The following is a 15,294-nucleotide window of genomic DNA, read 5'->3' on the forward strand; positions in this document are numbered from 1 at the left end:
CTCTGTTTATTATCTATGCATAGTCACTTTTACGCTACCTACTGTACATATTACCTCAATTACCTCGACTAACCGTTGCCCCCGCACATTGACTCTGTACCGGTACCCCCTGTATATAGCCTCGCTATTGTTATTTTACTGCTGCTGTTTAATTATTTGTTACTTTTATTTTCAATTTTTTACTTAACACTTTTTTTTTCTTAAAACTGCATTGTTGGTTAAGGGCTTGTAAGTATGCATTTCACTGTAAGGTCTACACCTGTTGTATTCGGTGCATGTGACAAATACAATTTGATTTGATTTGAGATACAGAATTAAAATCTCCACCTAAGATAATTTGATATCCTGAAATACACCTTTAACTCTATTAATCTCTTCTTCAAATTCTTGAAATAATATCACATTGTTTTGTTTGTTGTTGGGTGCAAAGATATTCCCTAATAAAAACATTTCACTGTTCAAATTCACTGTTAAAATTAACCAAGGTCCAGAGTGGTGAGTCTTACTACTGATGACCTTCCCTTTAAATGCACCTCTTAAAACTGCTACACCTGCAGAGTTGCCATATGCAGTGTCGATTTTAGCATGTAAATCTTGATGGGGCAAAAAAAAAAAAAAGTGGGACGTACGCCTGCAAAGCCACTACACTAAACAATACATTAATTTTACTATAAAGGTGACAAATAGTGCCCACAAACTGTTTGGGTCTACATAAAGCTGTCCCAACAGCAGCATCCCAACAGCAGTCCCAACACCTTACCACTGCTACACCTGGCTATCAGCAGAGCCTTGTCTGGCAGCGAAACAGTTCATTCAGCCTCATTTACTTCCTTTTAAAAAACATAGCTGATATGGCTGACTAGCTTAAACAAATGTGGTTTCTACTGACAATTGAGATGTACAAACTATGGCATAAGGGGACAAAAAGCAGATAAGAGGAAATCCGTACATTTTGATTAAGACATTAATGAGCGAGCTAGGAAGGATGAAGTCAATATAACTATTTGTTCATAATGACATCAGTGATCTTCATGTCGTAGCTCTAGAAAGAGGCCCAAGTTCAGGATTTACAATTCCGAGTTGGATGAAAGTTCAAAACATATTTTCCCAGACGTAGCTCGTTTTTCCCGAGTTCCCAGTTGTCTTGAACTCAACAAAGTCCGATTTTGCAGTTCCGAGTTAAGTCGTTTTGAGCGCGGCACAAATAATGCTTAATTGACAGCATGGCCTATGTTGAATGTTTATAATTTTAAACTAGGAAAAGAGACCCTTAATCTTAGACTTGGGACCACACAGACATTCCCCTGTATAGCAGGCTAATGATTGCTAGCCACTGATTTCTTCCAATCCACTCATTGTTGAATTTGCGATTTCCAACTTGTTGTGTAATGTTTATGTCCAATGGCCGATGAGCACCAATACGTTTTATCTATAATTTCTCTTCATATGATTGTCGACAGTAGATTGTCGACTCATTTCATGATGATGACTGCTATCTAAGATTTTGAAAGTATGATGTTGACATCAGTCCAATCAAAGCTACTGTAGATATGTGATTTGATGTCCTTTTATCTGTGGCCAATGACCTTGAGTCTTCTTGGATGGGCACTTATAATGTAACTCTATGGCAGCATCCAAGGGGCTTGAATTGTCTAGCTGTCACGTCCTGACCAGTATAAGGGTTATTTGTTATGGTAGTTTGGTCAGGACGTGGCAGAGGGTATTTGTTTTATGTGGTTCGGGGTGGTGGTTTATTTAGTAGGGCGTTTGATTTATTATTTCTGGGTAATGTTCTATGTTTGTATTTCTATGTGGTCTCTAGTATTTCTATGTCTAGTTTATTGGGGGACTCAATTGGAGGCAGGTGTTTTCTAGTTGCCTCTGATTGAGAGTCCTATATATGGGTATGTGTTTGGTTAAGTGTTTGTGGGAGATTGTTTCTTGTTTTGCCTGTGTGAGCATGACAAGACTGTTTTGTTGTTCGTGAGTGCTTCGTTTTTGTTATTTTGGTGTTCACTTGATTTTAAAATAAATAAGATCACCATCCACATTCCTGCTGCGTTTTGGTCCTCCATTCCCGACGACAACCGTTACACTAGCTCTACCCTTAGACTTGGTGGTGACGTAGTGTCCCCATGAGTGACTGAACACTGAGCCAATATTTCCTGCTGGCTTGCCCCATCACCACAGAAAGCACTAAGCTAGGCTGAAACACCTGCATTTTGGAGCTGCCTTACTCAAGAAAACAAAAAAAAGAGACCATGTTGGTATGCAGATTTATTAATTATCAATTATATCAGGATGGCTTCATGTTCAAGCCCCGTTCTACCACACCTGATTCTACTAATCAGTTTATTAGTAGAAACATGTGGTAGAACAGGGCTTACATACCCTGTGGGTCCTTAAGAGCACGCTGGACCGGCCCTGATTAATAAGTTCTAGTTCCTACATTTTATTATTGTAGGTTTGGCTGTTAAATGTTTTTTTTTTTTTTTTTTTTTTATACATGCAAGTCACTTTTTATAGGTATTCTAAATCACATTTCAGTGTAAAGAGTTAAGTTATTGTTAATGACGTGTATTTCCAGGAACTTGCTCGATTGTCTTAAAAACGATCTGGGACGTTATTTTAGTTTCTCCAACTTTGGCTTAAATGGGTTTCTGTTTTTTAACTTCCCTCTGGAAAATAGGTATTTCAAAGTAGCATCAAATAAAAACTAGCGTTGATGTTATTTCTGTTTCCATGTGTTATAACTTACCTACATTTTGCATTCATCTTCATCAGCAACTCATTGAAGCTCTATGCATTGATTACCAGTTTATTACTTTTCCACAGATTAAGGGCCACTATAATAGCAGGAATTGCGTACAGTGCAATATGTACACTGAGCATACAAAGCATTAAGGACACCTGCTCTTTCCTTGACATGGACTGACTAGGTGAATCCAGCTGAATCTATGATCCTTTATTGATGTCACTTGTTAAATCCACTTCAGTCAGTGTAGATAAAGGGGAGGAGACAGGTTAAAAAAAATGTTTAAGCCTTTAGACAATGGAGTGTGTATGTGTGCTATTCAGTGGATGAATGGGCAAGACAAAAAATGCAAGTGCCTTTGAACGGGGTATAGTAGTAAGTGCCAGGCGCACTGGTTTTACCGCAATGGTGCTGGGTTTTTCACGCTCAACAGTTTCCTGTGTGTATCAAGAATGGTCCACCCCTCAAAGGACATCCAGCCAACTTGACACAACTGTGGGAACCATTGGATTTAAAATGGGTCAGCATCCCTGAGGAACGCTTTCGACACCTTGTAGAGTCCATGCCCCGACGAATTGAGGCAGTTCTGAGGGCAAAAGGGGGGGGGTTATAACTCAATATTAGGAAAGTGGTCCTAATGCTTGTTATTCTCAGTGTAACACTGAACACTACAAAAAGGCCATATCCATTGTTAGTCAGGCTTTTAAACAGACACTAGATGGGGTAGCTGTTCAAAGTGAAACGTTTTCTTGAATACGTTTCTCTTTTAACCATGTTCATTTTCTTATTTATCTTATGTAAGCTCAGTGGTGGAAAAAGTACCCAAATGTCATACTTGAGTAAAAGTAACGATACCTTAATAGAAAATTACTCAAGTAAAGTGAAAGTCACCCAGTAAAATACTACTTGAGTAAAAGTATTTGGTTTCAAATATACTTAAGTATCAAAAGTAAATGTTCAAATATAGTCATTTCAAATTCCCTATATTAAGCAAACAGATGGCACAATTTTCTTGTTTTTTTATTTACAGATAGCCAGGGGCACACTCCAACATCATTTACAAACGAAGCATTTGTGTTTAGTCAGTCCGCCAGATCAGAGGCAGTAGGGACAACCAGGGATTTTCTCTTGAACGTGCATTAATTATTATTTTCTTTATGTAGTGAAGTAAAAGTTCTCAAAAACATAAATAGTAAAGTACAGATACCCCCAAAAATGACTTAAGTAGTACTTCAATGTATTTTCATTTAAGTACTTTACACCACTGTGTAAGCTGCACTGCAATTCAGTTTTATTGCAAACTGCCAAAGTGTTACATTGTGGCACATGTATGTGTATAAATAAAACTGAGCTATCTAAAATGTAAATATCTGGATGTAAGCTGATTTCCAACTCTTAAAGGACAACAATAATAGCAATGACAACCTTTGGGGTGTAAACTCTTGTGGATTTGGAAACTACAGGTGCTCCTGAGTAGAATGGACCCCCTTTAACTGCAACATAATATACAGAAAATTGTGTATGGTGCAATATGCATGTCCGATGTGAAATATGGCCGCAAAATGAGCAGCGACACTGCTGGGTGTGTAAACTCTGGATTTGGAAAGCTGAAGTGCTCCTGAGTAGAATGGACCCCCTTTTTACAGCGACACAACGTACAGGAAAGTATATACTGTGCAATATGCATGTCCAATATGAAAACCGATTGGATTTAATCTGATGGGCCATACTATAAGGTCCGCCAAATGAGCAGCGGTGCTCCTCTGGGTGTAAACAAGAAGTGCTCCTGAGTCCTGATAGAATGGACTCCTCTTTAACTGTGAGACAATGTACAGAGTTTTGTACGGTGCAATATGCATGTCCAATATGAAATTAAATCCAATTGGTTCTGATGGGCCACACTATAAGGTCCGCTCTGTAGATTTTGAAACTAGAAGTGCTCCTGAGTATAATGGACACCACTTTTACGGTGACACAATGTACAGGAAATTGTGTATTATGGTGCAGTATGTCCATATGAAAAACGTACTGAACATTGTGCAATAGAAATGGGATAATTAACAATGGGATTCAAGTGTTTTCTAAAGTTGATTATTATAATTATAATATTATTAATATTGTTATTACTATTAATTGTAGCATCATAAATAATACTTTGTTATTGTCACGTCCTGACCAGTAAAGGGGTTATTGGTTATTATAGTTTGGTCAGGACGTGGCAGGGGGTATTTGTTTTATGTAGAGGGGTGTTTGTTTAGAGTATTCCGGGGTTTTGGTTTATGTTAGTGTATTTCTTGTTCAGTCTAATCTATTTCTATGTTTAGTTTATTGAGCCTTCAATTGGAGGCAGCTGTTCCTCGTTGCCTCTGATTGAAGGTCCTATGTATAGGGGTGTGTTTGTTATGGGAATTGTGGGAGGTTGTTTGTGCACTGCTATGTTTAGCCTGCGTTACTGTTTAGCCGTCGTTCGTTTTTTGTATAGTGTACGTCATAAAATAAAGATGAGCATTCACGTACCCGCTGCATCTAGTAATCATTACTTTTAATGCTGTCAACAATAATGTCAACGCTATGATATTATTTGTGCTATAAATGCTATTCACTTTACTCCTTTCTTCATATTGTTAGACAAAATAAAAATTGACCGTTTGTATTATTTTCCAGCATCTTCAATTTGGGACCTTTTATTTTGAAAGAAAATGGCCGCGATGACGGCCTTATTCTTGCTAGGGTTGCGTTTCAAAGTAGAAAGCCCTCGGCCCTAAACCCTCAGCCATTGGGGGTAGCCCCGCGGCCTTATTTGTCATCGGTCCAAATGATTAGCCAAGCAAGGGAAGTTTGCAACGTAAGCCCTTCAGTAGAGGTCGACCGATTAATCGGAATGGCCGATTTCAAGTTTTCATAACAATCGGAAAATCGGTATTTTTGGATGCCGATTTGACCGAATTTAACGTGGCAAGTCAGTTAAGAACACATTCTTATTTTCAATGATGGCCTAGGAACGGTGGGTTAACTGCCTTGTTAAGGGGCAGAAAGACAGATTTTTACCTTGTCAGCTCGGGGATTCAATCTTGTAACCTTACGGTTAACTAGTCCAACGCGCTAACCACCTGCTTTACATTGCACTCCACGAGGTTACGCGAATGCAGATAGAAGCCAAGGTAAGTTGCTAGCTAGCATTAAACTTATAAAAAACAATCAATCATAATCACTAGTTAACTACACATGGTTGATGATATTACTAGTTTATCTAGCCTGTCCTGCGTTGCATATAATCGCTTAGGTACACGTTGCTCCAACCATAAACATCAATGCCTTTCTTAAAATCAATACACAAGTATATATTTCTAAACCTGCATATTTAGTTAATATTTCCTGCTAACATGAATTTCTTTTAACTAGGGAAAATGTGTCACTTCTTGCAAACAGAGTCAGGGTATATGCAGCAGTTTGGGCCGCCTGGCTCGTTGCGAACTAATTTGCCAGAATTTTACGTTATGACATAACACTGAAGGTTGTGCAATGTAACAGGAATAACGTTTTGTTTTCGAGATGATAGTTTCCAGATTCGACCATATTAATGACCTACGGCTGGTGTTTCTGTGTGTTATAATTAAGTCTGATTTAATAGAGCAGTCTGACTGAGCGGTGGTAGGCAGCAGCAAGCTCGTAAGCATTCATTCAAAATACGCACTTTCGTGCGTTTTGCCAGAAGCCCTTCGCAATGCACTGCGCTGTTTATGACTTCAAGCCTATCAACTCCCAAGATTAGGCTGGTGTAACCGATGTGAAATGGCTAGCTAGTTAGCCGGGTGCGCGCTAATAGCGTTTCAAACGTCACTCGCTCTGAGACTTGGAGTAGTTGTTACCCTTGCTCTGCATGGGTAACGCTGCTTTGAGGGTGGCTGTTGTCGATGTGTTCCTGGTTCGAGCCCAGGTAGGAGCGAGGAGAGGGACGGAAGCTATACTGTTACACTGGCAATACTATAGTGCCTATAAGAACATCCAATAGTCAAAGGTATATGAAATACAAATCGTATAGAGAAATAGTCCTATAATAACTACAACCTAAAACATCTTACCTGGGAATATTGAAGACTCATGTTAAAAGGAACCACCAGCTTTCATATGTTCTCATGTTCTGAGCAAGGAACTTAAACGTTAGCTTTCTTACATGGCACATATTGCACTTTTACTTTCTTCTCCAACACTTTGTTTTTGCATTATTTAAACCAAATTGAACATGTTTCATTATTTATTTGAGGCTAAATGTATGTATTATATTAAGTTAAAATAAATGTTCATTCAGTAATTGTTGTAATTGTCATTATTACAAATAAAATATATATATTTTTTAAAGTCAGATTAATCGGCAGCGGCTTTTTTTGGTCCTCCAATAATCGGTATTGGCGTTGAAAAATCATAAATCGGTCGACCTCTACCCTTCAGCCCCCGTTTAATGGAGTTAGCGAGTGTACAATTATGTTCACCTCGGGGCCTGCGATGATTGTTCATCCGCTAAGAAAAGTCCGGCAAAACGTAAAAACTCAACGTCAAAATGGAGTCAACATACATTCGTGTTTACTTACACTTGTAAGTAAATACGAATGTAAGTAAATTAGAAATTGTGCTACTTATGCACAAACACTTCTCATAAAAGTAATGATGCTTTTGTTTGGTTAGCTTTTGGAAAATTGTAGAAATACAATTTTTTCCTTCTTCAGAAGTAGCTAGACGGGCAAACGTTAGTTAGCTAATTAAATTGCTAGCTACCATACAGTAGGTGTATATTAATAATTATATAGTTAATATAAGTAGACATGCAATCATAATTGACTGTAGGCCATATAAAGCACCCACAAGCTACCGGTGGCTGAAAACACAATCATCTCGGGATGAACGACGAATTTCCGGGCAAGGGCGGTCCATTTAAAAATCATTCCTTCCTCCCTCAGTGTTGCCAACTAATTTTCTGGGGAAGTTGCTCGAGGCAGGTCGATTGGTTGCTAAAAGTTTCTGAATGACGTTGTGGTGTCATTACGTAGAACACGCAATAACGTTTCTCAAATTGACTGGCCATCTCTATGATTTGACATTTGTTAGTTTAGATTTGTTTGTATATTATCATATTTTTATTTGTAAAAGTAATATAAACACAACACATTTTATATGATCACATTTTTAAACACAACACATTAAATTATTGAACAATTACATTTGATTTATTTTCTTTTTAACTAGGAAACCTACACATTCTGAACAATTATAGTTTTAAGCAGCGTTTTGGTAGTTAACATGCTACCTAACTGATCAACAATTACAGGTACTGGCTAATAACAAGGTATATATGCTATCTTATTGAACAAGCAACTTAACCCAAATAATGATGTATGCGCTAGGCATCTCTCCCCAGGTTGTTGTGCTGCTCAATGGTTTCCTCCAGATATTGCCACTGTTTTCGCACACTGCACTACACACTGCCACCAGCTGCTGTGGTGCCAAACTGCTGCACAACTTCACTTGGTAGTTTATGCTGGTAACAGGTATCACCAGCCAGCTTCAGTCCGTACCACACCAGGAGTTTGGAGTTGAGTGTGCAGTGACATTCTATTTCTTAACTTTGACTTGACCACACTCATTTGACTGAACAGCCGTTCAACCTCCGCATTTGAGTGTGGCAAGGAGAGGGCAGCGAGTGCAGCTTTGCACAGTTCTTCAAATGGATTTGACCCGGACGAGTCCGTGTAGTTATTGACTTCACTCCAAAACTCGACTGTATTTTCAGTTGAGTCCCACCTAAACAGATGGATGTTTCTCCATTGGGAAACAATTTTATCAATTGTTTGGGGCTGGTATCCCAGTAGCTCAGTTACTTTAATAATTTCAGTGGTGCCTTTATTGTGCTTTAGTATTTCCTTAACACTGAACAAGGCCATGTTTCGCAAGGCTTCAAGGTTGTCTGGGAGCCTTTGTTGCTTTAAGCAAGGAGCTGCAAGCAACAATGTAGTTGATGCACCGTCTCCGAATTACCTTTTTGTCCTCTGGCACAAGACTGAGTTGGTACACCGTGCTCGCGAAAAGGTACCGAAGGTATGGTGATGGACTGAGATGTCCATCAATGGCATCCTTCAGAACATCAATTTTGCCATAGGGTTGACTACTCTGCTGCAAATTGATGTTAAGAGGTGTACCAGATGGTCCAAAAGCTTGACAGGAACTGTTTGCTCTCCCTCAAATGACTTCACTGCAACTTGTACATCGGACAGTATCGATTTCAAGAATGTCAGGTAGACATAGTTGGTCTCGTCCATGTACATGGCGTGGAGCACATCCGCCATGTAGCAACACTCACTGGCCTTGGTCAACTCAAAGTGGAGTTTCAGTTCTTCCCACTGGCTCAATATACGAGTTACCGCAGGCTCAATCGATAGCCAACGTGTGGCACACACTTTGATCTGCAGGGGTTTCTGGACACAATTAATGGTGGCATACATTGCTTTGTACACCTTGTGCCGTTTTGGGGAAATTGAAAACCAGTTGTAGGTTTCCCTGATTAAGTACTCAACACTCCTAGGGATGGTTTCTTTGGATGCTGCACAGACAGCCAATTGTAAAGAATGGCACACAGCGGATGAGTACCAAATTGGGCAATGCACATTCTTTCTTTAAAATCATGTCCACCCCAGTCATCACAGACGCATTATCATAGCCTTCCCTGTAGCTCAGTTGGTAGAGCATGGTGTTTGCAACACCAGGGTTGTGGGTTCGATTCCCACGGGGGGCCAGCACAGAAAAAAAATGTATGAAATGTATGCATTCACTACTGTAAGTCGCTCTGGATAAGAGCGTCTGCTAAATGAAATCAGTGCCAATACCCTGAAGATACTATTTTTTAAAGTTACACTTCAAGAAACTCAACTCATTCAACTACCGCCTTTGCTATTGATCTGGCATCGCCCCCCTCCAATTCAACCAGCCCAAAAAATGTGGACAAAAACTGTTATTTTTTTTTGTACTGAAATACCGAATCACCACACCCAGGTATTAAAACACTGACATCCCCTAATCATTTCTGTGCACTTTGTGCGGTGCATTTGGAAGTTTGTGGCTGCCACAGAATCTGAAAAGGCAGCTTTGCAAGCCATACCTAAATGGTCGCATGCTTGCAGCGAACAATGCTCTGCAGCGGCCATTGCCATAGTAGCTTCTGCGCTTCTGCAGTTATCCACTTTTTTAACCAACTGTGGTAATGTAGACTGCGTTGAGGTTTTTATTTATATGCTTTGCATGTCTGATTTGCAGTACGCACAGTATGCCTGACAATCATCCTCAATTACTGTCTTCAGCCACCCTTTAAAATCAGGAACAGACTCTTTTCTGTACAATTTTGATTGAGACATGATTGATGTAAGTTCTGTTCAAGACCAAACATTTGTGACCAACTATATTCATTGGGTTTGTCTCGAACGCATACTACTGCTGCAGTCAGACAACAATGATTTGCAATTTGCTGCTGGCCTGCTGCCTGTGCACGAGCTGAGTGCCTGCTGCTGACGTCACTCACAATGCACTTGTGCAGCCAGGCACATGTGTTGTGACTGACAGAAAATAATTTAGTCATTTAGAGGGAAAATGCATGCATTTTAGCATTTGAGTCACTTTTCAAAAAGTTGCTAAAAGTTCAAATACATTTTTAAGTAGCTAAATTTGTTGCTAGGTGCCGTTTGAAAAAACAGTTGCCAGGGTACTCTAAATCTAGCAACAAAATTGTTAAGTTGGCATCACTGCTCCCTCGCCCCTTGCCCTGCAAGTGTATACTCGTCAGACGTCATGAAACATCAGAACTGTCCACTTAATTTGAGGACTGAGGGGATAGAGCCATGGGATTTGGCTTTCCCATGGATCTGAACGCTCTGCTGGTGTCTCTACAATGAAAAATACCTTTCGTGGCAATGTTCTACACTCAGAATGTGACCCCTTTGGTCACTATTTGTCTCGTGATCAGTTCCAATGACATTACGCTCATTACTGTAAACTTCTACAGGTACAACACCAAACATGAGAATGATGAGTTGCTTGAATCTGTAGAGAAACAACTTCATTGGTTATCAAAATTTGTCATTATTAGGAGGGGATTTTAACATTAGTATAGATAATTCAACTGATAGATGGCCCCCAGGTAGGCCAACCAATCAGAATTTGAGTTTAATACTTATGGAAAAGTTAGATTTTACTTATTTACGGAGAGAGGTTTCCGGCCGAAAGATCGTTCACTTGGAGTAACAAAACAGGTTCCAGACAATCTAGAATAGATTTTTGGCTGATATCCAAATGTATTGATAGAGTGTGCTCCTACAAATATTTGTACTACCCCTCAGACCATAAGGCCATTTACATTCATATCAAAATATTTACCCCTGATACTAACCTTGGTAGAGCATCCTACTGGAAGCTAAATAGCTCATTATTAAATAATGATATAGCTAAGTTTGAGGTTAAAGATCTGCTTTCACACTTTCGGGAAAGGGCTTGTGAATAAAAATCGTATTGCAAGAACTGGGAGCCCTTTAAATTTGAGGTGTCCAAATACTTTAGAACATATGGTAGTAATCTTGCTAAGACCAGAAGAGCTGAGGAGGAAAAGGTATCATTAAGATAGCTTCCCTTTCTCAGAGGTCCCCAGACGGCCTCTCAGGGGAGGAGAAGACGGAACTAATTGAGTTACAAAATAAACTGGATAATATATAGATTAAAAGCAGAAGGAGCCTTTATTAGATCTAGGAAAAAAATGGATTGAGGGAGAACAGAATTCATCCCATTTCTTTAGACTTGAGAAATTTCACTCTAAAAATAACACTATCCATAAGTTACACATTGGTGTCATTACAGATGACCAAAAATTAGTCGCTAAATACTCTAGCAATTTTTACAGAAAATTGTATAGCTCTACGTACTGTCAGGAATCCAGATGTTTTTATGACTCGCTGAATAATGTTCTCCATCAGTGATATAGAATCTAAACAGTGTGATGAACCCATCAAAGTTGAAGAGATGAGTCTATCAAACATCTAAAGAACAATAAATCACCAGGTGTTGGAATTACATCAGAACTTTACAAATTATTTTCTGAACAAGTAGCTCCCTTCCTATTTCAAGTATTTTTAGACAGTATTAAAAACAATGTTCTCCCTCCTACAATGAATCAGGGGTTAATAACACTGATATCTAAGCCTAAAAAATAAGTTCTACTCATTGATAACTGGCATCCAATTTGTCTTCATAATAATGACTAAGATATTAGCCTTACTACTTGCAAAAAGAATTAAAGAGGTCCTGGATGCAATCATTGATGAAACAGTGTTACGAATTCCTTTGGCCCTGCAGTCTAGGGGGGGATGGAAACGAGACCCGTAACATAACTCATGCATATTATAATAGTGAAAAGGAACAGTGAGAAAAAAAAAACGAAAAAAAAAGACAACTTAAAATCTACCATCAAACTATCAGGGTTTATTTTTAAACACACGGTAAAGGGGGGTGTGGGAAAAGGGGCTGAGCTGGACCCAAGGAAAGAAACAAATCCAAAAACACCCTTAAGATAGTCTACCTGTTTCAACAACCGCCAGCTAACCAACCAAAAATACAGTGGGTGGTCCACCCAGTTCTAACTAGGGTACTTAGACAAAGTATTCCTATGGGTAGTGTATGCCCATGGGCAACTTGTCTTGGTATCCCCTTTTCCCACCATCAAACAAACACCACAACAATACAATACTCACAGGATACCGGACAAAGTGACATGTAGGTTCAAAAACAAAAGAGAGCTATAGCTTTACAGAGGGAGCGCGATTCAGAGAGATTGAGTTTCAGAGAAAACAACTGACTGGCTTTTTAAACCAAGGGAAAGGGATGTGATAGGGTAATGGAAAAGGAGCAGGTGTCTTCTGATTCGCGACTGACTGATGACTGATTGGGAAATGATGATTGCCACCTGTGAGGGGAGAAGGAGAGAAAAGAAATACACACACAGGATACATACACAGGATACCTGTATCTGTAACACACCGTCCAGGCTTTATGAGGAACAGACATATTTCTAACAATGTCAGACTTGTATTAGACATACGTGACTACTCAGACCTAATAACCGAGGATAGCTTCATATTATTTTTAGATTTTTATAAGGCATTTGACACGGTAGAGCATCAGTTCCTCTTCCACTCCCTTGAGAGGCTTGGCTTTGGGGATTTTTTCTGTAAGGCTATTAAGACTCTCTATACAAATGGTAACAGCTCTATCAAATTGAAATAAGGCACGTCACCTAGATTTAAGTTAAAGAGAGGAATTAGGCAAGGTTGTCCTATCTCTCCGTACCTGTTTTTATTAATCACCCAACTTCTTAGAAATTCTTTAAATAATAGTCCTGTACAAGGTATTTCCATAGCTGGTAAAGAAATTATTATAAGCCAGCTGGCTGACGATACTACACTTTTTCTGAAAGATGCTAACCAAATTCCCATATCAATCAATGTGAGACAATCCTTACAAAGCGTATGGTCTATATCTTAACATTAATAAATGTTAAAGATTGTGTGACACCTTCATATTATGATATTCCAGTAAATGAAGAACTTACATATTTAGGCATAACCATTACAAAGGATCAGAAGTCTAGAGGCTTACTAAATTTTAACCCTCTTATTAAGAAAACCCAGAAGAAGCTAAATCAATGGCTACAGAGGGACTTATCTTTAAAAGGAAGAGTCCTAATAACCAAGGCTGAAGGTATCTCTAGACTAACATATGGCGCTCTATCTTTATATCTTGACAGTACAATAAGCAAGGAGATAGACCAGATGCTTTTCAACTTTCTGTGGAGAAACCGTACCCATTACATTAGGAAAACTGTTATAATGAACACTTATGGGAATGGTGGGCTGAATTGTCTGGACTTTACTACCTTAAATAATACTTTTAAGATCAATTGGATAAAACAATTCCTAAGAAGACCCACTTCTATGTGGATTTTTTTTCCTCATCATGTCTTCTCTACTTTTGGTGGCCTTAACTTCATGTTGGTTTGCAATTATAATATTGACAAAGTTCCAGTGAAACTTTCTGCTTTTCATCAGCAGGTTTTCTTGTCATGGTCCTTAATTTATAAGCATAATGTTTCTCCACACAGATATTATAGATGGAATAATCGGGATATATTGTATAAAAATACTTCTTTGTTTTTAGAATATTGGTTCCGAAATAATATCAACAACAGAGCGATACGAACCTTGTTTCAGAAGGATGTTGTATCTATACCTTATGTCATGCCCTATTGGAACGGTTTTATTGATAATATCTGTTGGGAAAAAGTTTGGATGTTCCCACACACATACCTACTTGTTAACAAAATTAAGGAAGATTCCTTTTAAATTATTCATAGATATTATCCTGCCAACGACTACAGGAGGAAGTATAAGAAAAACAAACTCAAATTGTATCTTTTGTTTTTTTGGCATTGTATTCATGTAAGGAAACTGTGGCAAGACATTAGTAGATGTATAATTGAACACATTTATGAAAATTTTACACTATTTTGGAGAGATGTACTGCTTGGATGCTTTATCTACAATAAATGTGTTTCAACTTATTTCTATGTAATTAATTTAATCTTTTGGCCAAATTTCATATTCACAAATGCACATTTACAAACAAAACACCACATTTTCTTACCTTACAAAAAGAAATGTAACTATATTTTAAGACAATGAAATACTCTACTAACAAAAAAGCTGTTAGAATTATAAGTGTATGTATGTCCCTTAAGGTCCTTGTGTAATGTGAAATTGTACCCCCTAGCCCAATTGTCCTTTGTATATAATGTTTTATATACTCGTGTTCCCCCATGTACTTTCTGTATTGATTTGTTGTTAATAAAAAACCTTTTTTTTTTTTTGAGGCGATGGGAACTCCATTGGAATCGTATAAATGCCACGTTCATATAGTAGTTGGTACTATGAAACTCGAACATTTCAGACTTTCTGATTTGTTTAACGCGGCACGTGGATAACTAATTACAAGCAGTTAGGAAGTCGGAGTCGGACATATCCACATTTTCCAGTTCCGACTGACACATGAATGCGACATGACGCTCATTGTGTTGCCCACGCGTTGTCATTGGGACGCGAGGTGCATTCTGGGTGATTATAGAACAAGGAGAGCAGTCCTTCAAGAAGTGAATGGGAGTCAATTGGGTGCTAGTTGAAAAACCCAACATCAGTATGAATAACGTGAACAACATGTACAACATTACAAATGTTTTCCCAAATGTGAGATAATAAACTTGTTCTCTGTAATATCGTATAGCTTTGAAGTCGTGACATTACGTACTGTCGAGGAAAATAGGCAGGTTTCTCGACTCATACCCTGACTTTTAAGAAGGGATTGCCTGACGATTATCGTAGCAACCGCGTGACGCTGCATGCCACCGTGAACGCGATTGGTCGACAGTCTTTCCGGGTGGAGCGTTGTACGTTTCTATTCAT

Source organism: Salmo salar, chromosome 13 (genome assembly GCF_965601325.2).
Source record: "Salmo salar chromosome 13, fSalSal1, whole genome shotgun sequence".
NCBI classification, from domain to species: Eukaryota; Metazoa; Chordata; class Actinopteri; order Salmoniformes; family Salmonidae; genus Salmo; species Salmo salar.